The sequence below is a fragment of the Topomyia yanbarensis genome, chromosome 1 (genome assembly GCF_030247195.1).
Source record: "Topomyia yanbarensis strain Yona2022 chromosome 1, ASM3024719v1, whole genome shotgun sequence".
Taxonomy (NCBI): domain Eukaryota; kingdom Metazoa; phylum Arthropoda; class Insecta; order Diptera; family Culicidae; genus Topomyia; species Topomyia yanbarensis.
This window is the reverse complement of record NC_080670.1, coordinates 204,895,313-204,908,837: the sequence shown is the minus strand read 5'-3', so window position 1 is coordinate 204,908,837 and position 13,525 is coordinate 204,895,313. Positions and strand designations below refer to the sequence as shown.

Sequence of the window (13,525 nt, the reverse complement as noted above, 5' to 3'; positions counted from 1 at the left end):
CTAAATTTGCATTCTGGACCACTGTGCATTGTTCAACTACACAGTAAATGAATGTCAAATTGGCAGCAATTGGATAACGAATAAATTGCAACTACTAACATTTCCTTTTACCAGATTTGGACATCTGCCAGCAGTTCCAATTAGCGGATCAAATTCGTTAGCTGGGCAGAGGCTGCGTGGCTCAACCAGCAAATCATGAATGTATTACATTATTTATAACAAAACAGTGGCGTAGCCAGAAATTTGGTTTGGAGGGGGTTTTGATGAAAATCGCAATTTTTTTGAAAAAATGCTAAAATTTAATATGAGTTTGATAAATTATTGAAAACTCAAAAACATAAGTAGTCTAACAGATGTCATTCCAGTCTACAAACAAGAAGGATCAACATGGAACAGTTTTCAAACCTCTATAGATTATTTTCTTGTATAATATGTCAATGAAGTCAAAAATTGCGATCTTTTAAAGTGGGATAAATGATCTAAAAAATTTTCAACGTTCAAGATCACCTAATATAATAATCCTTGACTTTGAAGGTTTGACAACTTCGGGAAGTTATCAACATAAAACAGCGCCTGCTTTGATAAAGAAATTTTAGTGATTAACTCTCATAGAGGTAATTATGGTGAATTAATTTTTCAAAAATATTAAGACATGGTGCCTTCAGCAAAGTTTTTGATAATGTCATTTCAAACAATTTTGTTGAAAATATGAAGGCTACATGAATTCAACATATAGGGACTTAAATGGACTGGGCCTGCTATATTTCTTCTTAGTGAATAAAAATTTAGGTGAAAACTATATTTTTCTGCGCTACGGATAAAATTGTTTGAAACAATCATTGCGAGTTGAGAACACAAAACCTATAACTAAATTATGGATGGATGGAACTGAAACTTGCGTTTCGACTTCATCTCATCAGAATCCGACACTAACTTGGTGGGCGGACTAAGCTTGCGCCGAATTGATGCTAGCTCCTGAAAATGGAATCACTCTTTGTGTTTTTGAGTCCTTTTAATATCTGGGAATTATTTGTTTTATATCCAATTCCCTTATTTTTTTGTAAGCTTCAAAGGCACCTTGAACGCAATGTGAATTTATTATTTAATTACCGCAGAAGAGATTTATCAAATACAGTAATTTCAGAATAGCTTGTTGTAAAGGTTTTCTACTACTATATTTCGATACTCTGAATATGTGGGATATTTATGTCTTTGACAAAGTTGTTTGAAATAGCACTTTCGAAAACTTTGCTGGAGACATTAAGTCTCGACCCAAACTTGGTTGAAGAGTAATTCTTGTCTATAATTACTTCTAGGAGGATTAACCGTCAAAATTTTTCTATCAGCAGATGAACAGTTTTACGTTTTGAAATTCTTCAATGTTACTTAACATCGAAATTTGGCAGTTTCGAATTAATGTGATCGTGACCGTTAAAAATTTATCGAGCATTAATTTTACTTTTCTTTATTAGTCACCCTCACAACTTGCAGTACTAGAACGTAGTACACAAAATTTTAGTACGCCATTCATTGCATCCTACTAAGAGGCTATTCATATAGTTGATAATAAATCCAATGCTCATAAAACCGATCCTGACCTGCTAGAGACAAAATTACATCAGCTTTCAACTAGTTTCTGAAATGTTATTCTTGTTGTAACCCATATTGAATTCTTGTCCAAACTCTACACAATCTAAAAAAATACATTTTCAGCAAATGTTGAAATGTATGTAATTTTTCGGTAAACAAGCTTATGTTTTATATGCAATCAACCTATTCAAATTTAGATTCCCATTCGAAAAATTATCTCTAATCCATATTTTGAAGCATCTTTCCAAAAATGAGCTCATAATAATTCAGACAGTTATTTTATTTTACATTGAAGAAATTTGACAACTATGGGATTTTGGCTAAGAGATAAGTTACAAGATCCCCTTCCCATAATTTTCCAAAAGTTCTCATGACGCTCTAAACACAGTTATCAATGTAGTGATCAGAGAATATTTTTCCAAAAATATTTTGTGGAATATTAAATTAAAGTCGTCAGCATCAATTTTTTTTCAATCCAATTAATTTTGGTTTGGGGGGGGGGGGGGGTTTGAGCCCCAACCCCCCCCCCCCCCCCCCCCCTGGCTACGCCACTGTAACAAAAGAATGACACGATCGATTAACACTAAATGTTACTTGTCTAAGAATAATTTCATTTGCATGAAAAAATCATGTATTTTTACATTAAACTTAAGTACTGCAAATAATAAAATTTGAGCACTATTACAGTGAAAAATATTTTTAATAACAATTTGTTCGTTTAGCAAATCCATCAACAATTGAGCCACCCTAAGCGCAATTCCACCCAACAAACTGGTGAGTGTCGTTAGACAAGACAAAGCTCTGTATCGAACGTCTCAGACACTCTTCTCTTCGCACCATATCGAACGATCGAGCTGCGCCGCCGCCGCCGCCACTCAGTGCTGTGCTGTGCTGCGTGATCAGTTCGGTACCCCACCCATACAGACGCGCAAGCGACGAGCAGTGGAGATGGAGACGCGAGAGAGTTAAGTCTGCGCTTTTTTTTTTTTCGAAAACGTCTTCTGCTCACTACTGCTGCAGGCACGGTTCACAAATTCAAACGGTCGGTCGGCTTCGAACGGGTCGCAAGTCGGTTAGGTTTTCGCTCGCGAGGTTCGGAGTTTTTATTGACGAACGGACGTTATTTAGTTTTGATTGAAACTTTGCCGATAGTGCTGCAGTTTTGTGCGAATTAATTTTTTTCTATTCCGGTTTCGGGTTCGTGTTCTGACAGGTCATTCAAAATACCGTCGTTGGCCTCCGAAGTGACCAGTAACTAATGGCGTTTTCGTTTTTTCTTGGTGCTACACCGGTGTAGTGCAAAGAAAGAGATAGACTGATTACACCCAAGTTTGAATGAGTGTAGCACCGACTACACCGGTGTAGTGCACTGTCAAAAACGAAATTGCCATAAGTGAAAGGAGGTTTTTTTTGTTGTCTGACTGAGAAGTTTTTCAAACTACAACTGTACCGTGTCGCACTCACTGCTGGTTGTGTTAGTTATCGCAGCAAGCTTGGATTACCGCCGTTGTTTTTGTGTTCGTCGATGAAGTGGAGAAATTTGGAATAATTAGGTGATGAAAGTAATTAAAGTTAAAGTGCTTTTCCGTAAAGTTCTTTCGTGAGTATGTGAGCATTAAAAGAGTGCTAGGCTGTTACAAGTGTGAGAGGGAGAGATAAGCTGAAGTTACAAAAAAAAGTAATGCGCTCGGCTTAGCGCCTCCGTCGGAGTGAAGAAAAAGGGGTAGAAAGAAGAGTTCGAGTTGTGTCAAAGCGTGCGAAAAAAGAAAAACAACAACAAAGTAGGTAAAGAGCTGTTAGTAGTGAAGAGTGGTGTGAATTTTTGTTTGAATAAAACGTCTGAAGAATATAATTGATCGGTTGCACGTGGTGTGTGCGCCGGAGAAGGAGCTCCCCCCTCACCACTAAGTTAATTGGATTAAAACAGCTTCATTCGTGCGGTTGGAGCAGCAGCTCTTGACTCTACTTGAGTGTGAAGTAGAAAGGCTGCACGGCAACGTTAAAGGTCAGTCAGTTTCTAATGTTTTTTTATGGTTGCTGGGTTCGTGTCGGGAAGGGTAAACGATGGAAAGGGGACGGAAAACTTGTATGGGAAAGGCAGAAAATGGGATTGGTTGAGTGCAGTTTGACGGTTGAATGGGTGAGTGAGTGCCCTTTTTGTTTCGAACGTTAAGAATCGATTCGGCGGGTGGGAGCTGATCAATCTGGGCCCGCATTCAGAAGGAAATTTATGTTTCTTTTTCGGTTGGTCTGCCGGATGAGGGTGGTGAAGTGGTTGGGAGAATGGCTAGCGAAAATTAAGTTGAATTGTCGATGCGGGATATGGATTGAACGTGCTTAGGGGGTCACTGTAATGTGCGAGGGTCAATAAATCAGCGCTTGCATCTTTCCTGGTACAGTTTTTGAATAGTTGTCTTTTTCTATTGTGTTCCATCGATTTTCTTATCAAAACCCTTTAGGTTTGGGAGGTGCTGAATGAAGTGAAACATTTTTAGAATAAAGGATAAATAAGAATAATAGTATTAAAATTATAGAATTAGTATAATAATTATAGAATTATTCAATTTAATTGTTGGTCTACTATCAACCTAGTGCAAAGCTGAACTGCTGACGAGTACAGTATGACGTTCTGTAAGATTAAATAAATAATATGAACACTTCTTGAGGGAGCAAAATTGTAAAAAGAGTTCAAAATAGTCACATAAATGGAAATCGGATTAACTTCAATTAGAAAAGTACCAAAGTAGAGGCTATCTAAAGAGGCCTTTCCTTTTTATTGCAGACTGAGAAAAAAACGAACGGTCGACCAATGGAATTGATAGTCACCAATATTCCGAGTGTGTGTCTTTCGTAACAAAAATTTGGAAAAACAAAAATTACGCCAGTATCATTGTTTTTCGAGCAGGCTCACTCATAAATAACGTACAGCGTATCTGCGCTGCGCAATATTTACACTGGATGTTTTCGGAAACATTCCCAATTTCGCACGATGCAAACCAACTACAGTGTAGACCTGATTTTGTCAGCGAACTGGGCGCCATAATTTTTTTCTCTATTTTTCATGACAAAATTTGACAACCTACCATGAATGGCATGTTATTTCTTAAAAATAAAATAAATACGTTCTTTAGATTTCCTAGTTACACGATCACGGATCGCCAAAGAGTTACCATTCCGGCGTCGGTAATAGGCACTCGGGGCGGAAAATCATTATGAATAAAAAACAGCCAACGATTGCGGGTTCTGCCCTTGAATCGACGCGATCTATTCCAGGTTCTCAGTTGAGCATAATTTCAGCTGGAGTTTCTCGCGGTATTCGAGTCACATGCTCAGCCCACAGTAGTTTGCCATACATAAACTAGGACTATTTTAAAAGAAAGGATTTGAGGATTTTTGTCAAGGTATGTATGTATTTTTGAGACACTTAAGTTTTTATAACTAATATGACTTTCTCTTTTTTAGTTTGTGAGGCATTTATTTATCTACAGCTCGTCCGAACGGATCATTTTTATCAGACTAACGGTTTGCGAAATAAATGTGTCAAGAAGCAGACACATTGGAATAGATCGACGAGTACCGATTGGCGTGCCTCCGGAAAAAATTGTTCTAACAGTTCGTTTCAGTGAATATCCTGAAAATATTTGATGTCCAGTTGCCGCGCACAATACACAATGGAGACCCGTTTTCATCGGCCCCTTGGTTTATTTAAACAAAATGGAGACATTGAAATAATTAAGACATATTCTTCTTTCGTTTTAATAAACCGAAGCTGATCAAATTTTCTTCAGTCGATCGACATAGTCTCATAACCATTTATGATTATTTAGTATTAATTCTCTTAAGGGAGTCTACCAAGGCAAAATTTAACGAAAATATTTTAATTTGGATGTTTTTCTTTGGGGTAACATGCTTAAGAATGAATTTACTCTAATTCGACTTGGTTTGTCTGCTAGAGTCCATCAAACATTTTCATGTGCGGCTGACAAAATTGGAGGATGATAAAATCGGATTTTTGCAGTACAGAAGAGACCCGATTCTATTTGCCCCGATTTAGTCAGCTTTATATGAAATATATTTGATGAGCTTTAGCAAAAAAAAACCAAGTCAAATCTGAGTAAATCCTTTCTTGTGCATATTTTTCTAGCCTTAGAGATGCATAATATACAAAAATTAAGACGATTTTTTTAAATTTTGCCCTGTAAGACCCCCTTAAGGAAAATTTATGCCAATTAATCTGAAATGGTTATAAGTCTATGTCTAGGACTATAGAAGAATCCTTTAACAGCTTCGATTTATTAAAAAGAATATGTCCCGATTTTATATAAAATCCTCATTTTGTCAGCCTAAAATGATCCAAAAGGCTAATAAAAACGGGTCTTCGCAGCATTACCTACATGCAAGTTTGTGAAATACAACTTAAAAAGAAAAATCATTCAAAGATGAATTATCGCAGTCTCACGTCAAACTAGGACTCGGTTTCGAAGTGATGACAAATACCCAGTCAAGCATGGAGCGTGTGGAGTACCTCGTAGTATTTTAGCATTTGTTTTACCAGGCAGGAGTCTGGCATGGTTTCACTTTCTTCCCTCGGATACATAGGTTTACAGGCGGTTGCGATGGTGAAGGTAGACCAGAAGGAAGAAATTCAATTGTGAGTTGCAATTCTATCTTCAACTCTATGGTCAAGAAGAACAGTCCAGCCTGGGCAGCAGCCACTGAGCTAGACAGTTACGAGAAACACATGAAATTCATCAACGAAGCTGAGAAGAATTGTAATTGGCGCTTGTTGGCAAATGGCTACGAACCCACCGACGCACTAGAGTTGGTCAAGCGACTGCGTTCGACAGATACTGAATCGCTGGCCAAACGTGGTTAAAGAAAGGTGCCTTCAGAGATAAAAAATTCGAATAACCCCCAACCTACAACTAAATAGTCTAGCTTTGCTCGATAGCCATTATAACCTGCGAATACTATAATCTTAGAACTGCTTACATCAAGATCCAAGTCCATTTCAAAACAAGGGTGTCAAGATCATTTGGCAAGCAAGAACAAGCTAAGTGGTTACAGGATATCGCAGTCACGTTTCAGCCCTGGGTTGGCGCTATGTTAGAGGCTATTGAAGCGGCTCAGATTCTAAAACAGACGGAATTATATTGGGTATTCTACCGATAGGTCCGATGGAAACATTCGCTTGAATGACAATTTCTGCATAGAAAGTCAGAGGGACAGCAGTTCACAAAACGCTAGAGCTCATGTTGGCAGTAGACAAGGTTTCAATAGATTGGCACCTTTCAGCCTGACAAAATTCCCGTAAGTTACCGAGTGAGGGGCACTTCTCAACGGCCTTCTGATCACAGCAGCGGTGAAAACCAAACCAAGTACAATACCGAACAAGACTACCAGAACACCAAGCTGCACACTGGTCGGGACCAGCCGTCAGCACATAAAAGAATTGTCCCAAAAAATTGACGACAAATGGAGCTGTATCCATGTCGAATTTCATTGCATAGAAGATGCCGTAAGTGCCATTGCCTAAAGGTAAACGAAAAAGCACACAAATTTCTATACTGAAGAAGCCGTGGATAAATAAAAATCTTTGGCTTAAACACCTCAACTGAAAAGTATATTCCAAAGACTAGCCAACTCCAAGGATTGAAGTTTTGGTACATGTAGCAGTGAAGTTCTCTCCAACTACAACATTCGATCGGCGATTCATAATCCGTCTGTCCATCAGCATGTTGAAAACATGCAGGAATAATACGGATCTTCCCTTGGTACGCAGAGCTTCCAAACAATTGATAAAGATTGGAGTGCCTCTTCTAAATGTGTGTGTGCGTAATACGAAGCCAAGTCCCACGTCGTGTGGGATATCAAATAGTACGTGGATAACCCTCGGAAGTCGTTCCTTCAACCGTCCAGGAGCTCCTGGCAGGTCGATTCAGCCGCTCAACAGTTGGGTATACCCAAGGATCGAAAGTCGACCACGCAATAGGCACGAGAATGTTGAGAGAACATCTCCAACAATCGATTGGTGTCCCATCACAAACCAGCGTTCTTTCTACTGAAAACTTTTGAGATAAAAACTCAGCACTAAACACATACTGCACGTACAAAGACCTACTGATCATGACCGACTCGGAAATGGTAGCTAACATCCGCGGATCCAGGAGATTGAAACCATTATCCGACGACGTTCAATTAATCCCGCGGGTACGAAAAGGCGAACAGCCTCGCAGGAGAAGTCAGAGGCAATACTGCTTTGCAAATATTCGTTCAGGAAGCACACGGTGATGATCAAATGAAACCGGCTATCCGAAATCGATGGAACCAGCGTGTGACTGCTGTGAAATCATTGTAGATGTACGTCAGTTTGGAAAATACCTGATTTGATTTAAAGACGCTGTGAGACTAGGAATAGACCTAGGGGAGGGCCGATTTAGTTTTCCTAAATTCGTTTTATTTCTGCACAGTAATCTCCACTTTATCAGCTTTCCTATACGCGAAGATCTTGATTCAAGCGCTGTCATACTCAAGCACGTGTTTTAGGTCGCACTGCGTTACAACATTTTTATCTAGGTCTAAGATATGAAACGATATCGGTACAGAATGTCTTAAGTGATGGAACTGAATAGACTTTCGTAGTAGCGTAAAACAGTATAACGCCCACAAATGGCGTCTTGGTTCGCAGCCTTTTTATTTAAGCTAAAACGAAACAAAATTTATAATAAACAACATTTCCAAAAGTAATAATTTTAAACATGTTTAGAAACTCAATTTAAATTTGGCAAATTTGAAAAAGCTTGAAAACTTTTTTGTTTAATCTTAAACGAAACTTTGGGCACATAAGCAGTCTCGAATTATATAGTGAAAGGTTATTTCAAATCCTAAACAATTCCATCAGATCAGGGTAGATAGCCCAATTTAAGTGTATTTGATAATTGTTGACGAATCATGGATGTATCCACCTCCCGTTTTTGAAAGTATGATTTTTGTTATCGTGGAATGCGCGTAAAAGCCACTGTTTTGGGATCCGCCCAACCCTGTTCTATCCCTTCTATGATAACAATAATGTGTATGTTACCTGATAAACAAATTCAGTGTACTGTTAGTCTATCAGCGTCCACTAATGATTCAACTCACAGTAGCTTCTTGCTACGAATGTGTTTTCAGACCAAATTTGAGATGGAATATTTCTTTTCGATAAAATAATTTTAGAAGGATTTATGACAGGACGGAAGGGACAGGTTCACTTCCCCTGACGGGAATTTCAACATCGTCTGCAAATCCAATCACTACGTATCCCATTTCAGTTAACGGGGCGCGACTATTGACCACAGTAAAGGTGACAGAGCTCCGTCTTGAGGGCACCCCTTGTATGTTTTCATAGTCACTGTAGTGTTTCCAAGCGTGACAATCGTGCTTACTTATAGATTTCCGCATTGGACTATGAGATTCGGTGTCGAAGGCTTTTTTTACGACGGAAAAGGCTGCAAGTGAGATTTATTTTTTAATCGAATTTTCCTGATTTGTTCCCTTGATATGCAAATAGAAATTTACTCTACCGATAGTATTTCAAGCACTCCGATTTAATATGCATGTCAATCATTCTCTCCATTATTTTCAGAAATTCAGAAGTTTAGATTAGCTGATTTCCCCGAACGATTTTGGGAGTGATAAGACATAATATAATACACTAATACACTTGTTTTTCACCAGCTTCCGTTAGATTTGTGGTATTAGACTTGTCCTAAAGATTCTCGTTGAGTATGGAATATGCCGTGCTGATGGCTTATTTGTAGAATTGTGGGCAATTTTAATTAGTCCAAAGGAATCGATCCCTCGTGTCACAAGGCTAAATTTGAGTCGGAATAAAAAGACTAAAGCTGAAGCGAACTTTGAGACAAAATTTAGTATTAAATTAGCGCTTAATTTAGTCCTATACTTGTTACCGAATCCACTATCTGGGCACTGTTTCAACTATCCTCAATTTACCCTAATATGGATGTAACTTGACTCGAAGCAACGTCAGCTGTCGAAATGTGCATGGAAGCAAGTGTCACTTCAGAGCATTTTATTCGCATTGCATGATATCCCTAAACAAAAAAACGAAACACCAATCAATTCTTTGCGCATCTATTAGTTGCAATGATTCAAAAGCTCGATTATAATATTGGTATAAGTTTGATTGTACTCGTTTTATAATCCAGTTGACAATGCCGATGGGAAAATGGCATAGAAATGCGCCTGCTAGATCTCTGTCATAACATAAAATGGGTAATTGGAAAATCGATAAAGCTAACACCTACCACGTCTCGAAACAAATGTTAGCATTTTATCACCGGGCAGTCAGATTTAAAGCACTTCTAGGTTCAAATTTGATTTCAATTTTTTTCTCTCAAATTTAATCGAATGTGTCGCCTCTAATCAGTTAAAAATTTTGTCGCAAAATCAGATTAAAAAATAGCCATCATAAACTCAATTCGTTTGCAAATTCATTATCAAATTAGACATAATTCAGGCCCAAGTATAGTCTGGAATTAAGGCTCGAATTTAGACACAAATTTAAACTCCAATTTGGATGTCTCCAAAATTCCAAGTCTCAAATATAGTAAAAATTGGCCAAAATGTTATAAGCTCAGTCGTGAATGGAGTTGCACACAAATCAGTACTCAAATTAAGACAAAATATGGTGAAAATTTAGTCTGAAGCTCAGTCTTAAACTTATTAAATCCAGTAGCTTTGCTTAGCCCGAAATATTATCTCAACCTTGGGCTCAAAGTTTCTCCAACATTTAGTCTCAAATTTATTATAAAACCATGACTTAAACTAGACCTCAGAATTAGTTCCAAACTTGGGTTCAAATTTGGTCATCAAGCCATTTAGAATTTCGACTCAAAACTATTTATAATTTAGGCACAAAACTATTCTCAAATCAATGTGGCAAATTTAATTACGTCCAAAAATAGAGCTCAATTTTGTATCCAATTTAGACTCACATATGACAAAAAATGTAGTATCAAATTTGATCCCAAATTTGATAATTAGATGTGGCCTGCATTTTTGTTCCCAATTAAGTTTAAATATTGCCCTAAATTTAATAAAAGTTAAGCCTGAAATAAGAATTAAAATCGAATCTCAATCCCATTAATTTTGAGATACACTTATTCTGAAAAGTAGTCTCAAATTATGACTAAAATTGAGTCTCAAGATTTGACAATCACTAAAATTTAGTCTCAAATTGGATCCAACTCTTTGAACACGGCACATCTACAAATCGCTTGCGCGATAAGATTTTTTTTAAATATTTTTAAAAGTCATGTTTCAATCGAAATTCCTGAATGGGGCTTAAACCATTTTGTTTTTCGAAGCGCAAATACTGCTATACAGTTGGGTCTTCAAATGAACCATTATGAGCCGTCTATTGGAATAAGTGCAAATCGCTGGCTACTATCAAAACAATATACTGGGCACCGACGTAATCGTTTTATTCTGTTTAAATAAATTGACACAGAAATTTGACCTTTTTAATAGCTTTAGATAGTAATCAAATGGCCTAAGCATTTGTTGTTTCCCAAAACAACGTTTTCCAAACAGCTCGCTCAACAAACAACAAACATCGTAGTTGCGCAACGCCATAGTTACCGTACTTGCTTTTCGGAAACATCTCGGCTGGTGACCTGCTCCGATGCAAACCAGTTACAACGACAATCCGCTCTCCAAGCCGCCGCCGCACCGGATTCGCACAGATGACAACTTCCGCGAAAACACACTATGTGCACCTCTACCTGTGTCTCGTCGGTCGGTCTACCTGCTGTAGTAGCAATTGATGGCCATACAACTTAAAAAGAAAACAAACCCCCGCCGAAGAAGATCGCGCACTCACGTGCGATCCGGGCTTCGGCTTTCCAAATGTTCGCCGACAATCGAATGGACGAACGTATGTATCCAAAGCTTGTATGTGTCCGATTCGATGATGGTGGAGAGAAAACCAGTTTCAGATGGTACTGCGTTTTCTGTTCCGCATTTTCTCTCCATCGTCAACGGATCCTCCTGGTCCGATTGATTACGTTTGTTTTTCTTTTTCTTCCTATCCAGCTACGTCTAGTGGGGTGATTTGCCCAGGCCAAACATTGGATAATCGAGGATTGATTACAGAACCGATCGATGTTTATTCATCCTTTGGATTCGAGAACTGACGTAAAGATCGAACTAGAAGGAAAACGGGTATTATGCTGCTCGAGAGTGAACCTTCTATTATGGACGCCTAAGTTTGGATTTAAAAAAGCAAAGAGGTCAAACAGATACACGCACACAGGATGCAGGAAAATTGCTTGAACCAAAAAAAAAACGACCAGCAATTTGAAATCATAAGCAGCATAAGAACCTTTTATTCATTTCGAGTGGACCATGGAAGGAGATTGAAGAGTGCTCGGTGAGGTGAACCATCACGATCATTACCATTTTTTCGAGGTGGAGGAGGAGGAGTAAGACTACGAAGAAACCGACAGCAAACAAAAGCACACATTCGCTCAAGAGTGGGAAAGGGTTCTGAACTTTTAAGTGACTTTAGTGTAATTTTAAATTACCCCCGAAGGCCAAAGTTTTTTCGGTGGTCGAACTAATGTTTTCCTAAATTTTCGCAAATCGAACTCGGTGTGACCTCACATGTGCTCGTTGCTTTACAATCGCTAAGCCGTAGAAGGTAGAGAAAACAAACCGAGAATTGGTACAGTAAAAGACACCCGCAAAGAGAAAAAGAAGCTGGAAACGTGAAAACAAATGTGGAGGAGGAGACGGCAACGCCAGCGCCGAATGCGAAGCCAAAACAGAGTTACTGCCTGTGTACCTTAAACTGACTGAAAGAGTGGAGATAGAGGCTGCTTACAAACAGAAGAAAAAGTGTATTTGTAAACATAAACATTGCCTCGAAACTGTAGCCTACCTGCGGAACCAATACACTGCCATGGTCGATCGAGCGAAACGTCACAGAACAACCGGACGTTCACCGTCGATTGTAGAAAGAAGTTTAGTTTCATTTATTCAAGAGAGACTGTCAGCGCACTGGTGCGCACCTTCTGACACTGGAATGACTACTGCGATGAAATTGAAGAATCCTTGTACTGCGTTGGCGGTGGGTAACGTAGAGTAACGAAAGCGTGACCGGCAGAGTGAAACCCTAATCGAAGTGAGCCGCCGCATGTTTGTTGAAAGCCGCTTCTCCGTCCGTTACCACCAGGAAGCACTTGTTTGCCTGCCAGCCTGACCAAATGCAAGGAAATCAATTCGATATTCATGCGAGCATATATATGAAGACCGTGCGAATTGCTGTGTTCGATATGTGGAACGCATTTTCCTTGTAACTTATGGGAAAACAACATGCACGAAACCAGGCGGCCGTCCTCGCTGCCGAAGACGGCTCTCCTCGGTACTCCAGTTCCTGGTGTGCTGCTCGCGGTTGGTCGTTCGGTGATTGTTCGAACGTAACCCCACCGTACATAACTAAATTACTGTGTGTGTGCGAACTGTTGGCAAGTAATTAATACCTACTTGTGAGAAGTACACTCATAAACATAAACCACAGACGAAATAGTACCGAAGCGAGAAATTATTGGGCGGCTGTTGGTTTTTGATGAAATGAAAGAAAAAAAATCAATACAGGTGAGAGCAACAACCGTTTGAAATGGAGGAGCCGTCCAAGTGGAATTGAATAAAAAAATGTAACTAGCGAAAATGGAGAACCGTAACGAACAGCGGTGCCTTTCTAATGTCGGTAATTGACGAAGGCCACGCGAACTCCAACAAAGGCTGACCTTTTTGACGGCGATGGCCTTCTTAGCTGGGAAAGTATCGGAAGATGAGGTTGCTGAAATTTGCTCAGTGTCAAGGCCTTCTATTTGTTTGCAATTATGACATCAGTGCTGCCAAACTATGAACC

General features: G+C 39.0%; 1 protein-coding gene across 1 annotated transcript in view; it reads left to right on the top strand.

Annotated features, from left to right (window-relative positions):
- Positions 1-2,985: 2,985 nt before the first annotated feature.
- Positions 2,986-13,525, top strand: part of LOC131689005 (uncharacterized) — a 261,847-nt gene continuing 251,307 nt past the window's right edge. The window contains exon 1 of the mRNA XM_058973729.1: positions 2,986-3,595. The gene's annotated coding sequence lies outside the window, so the exon portion shown is untranslated. The remainder of the gene's footprint in view (positions 3,596-13,525) is intronic.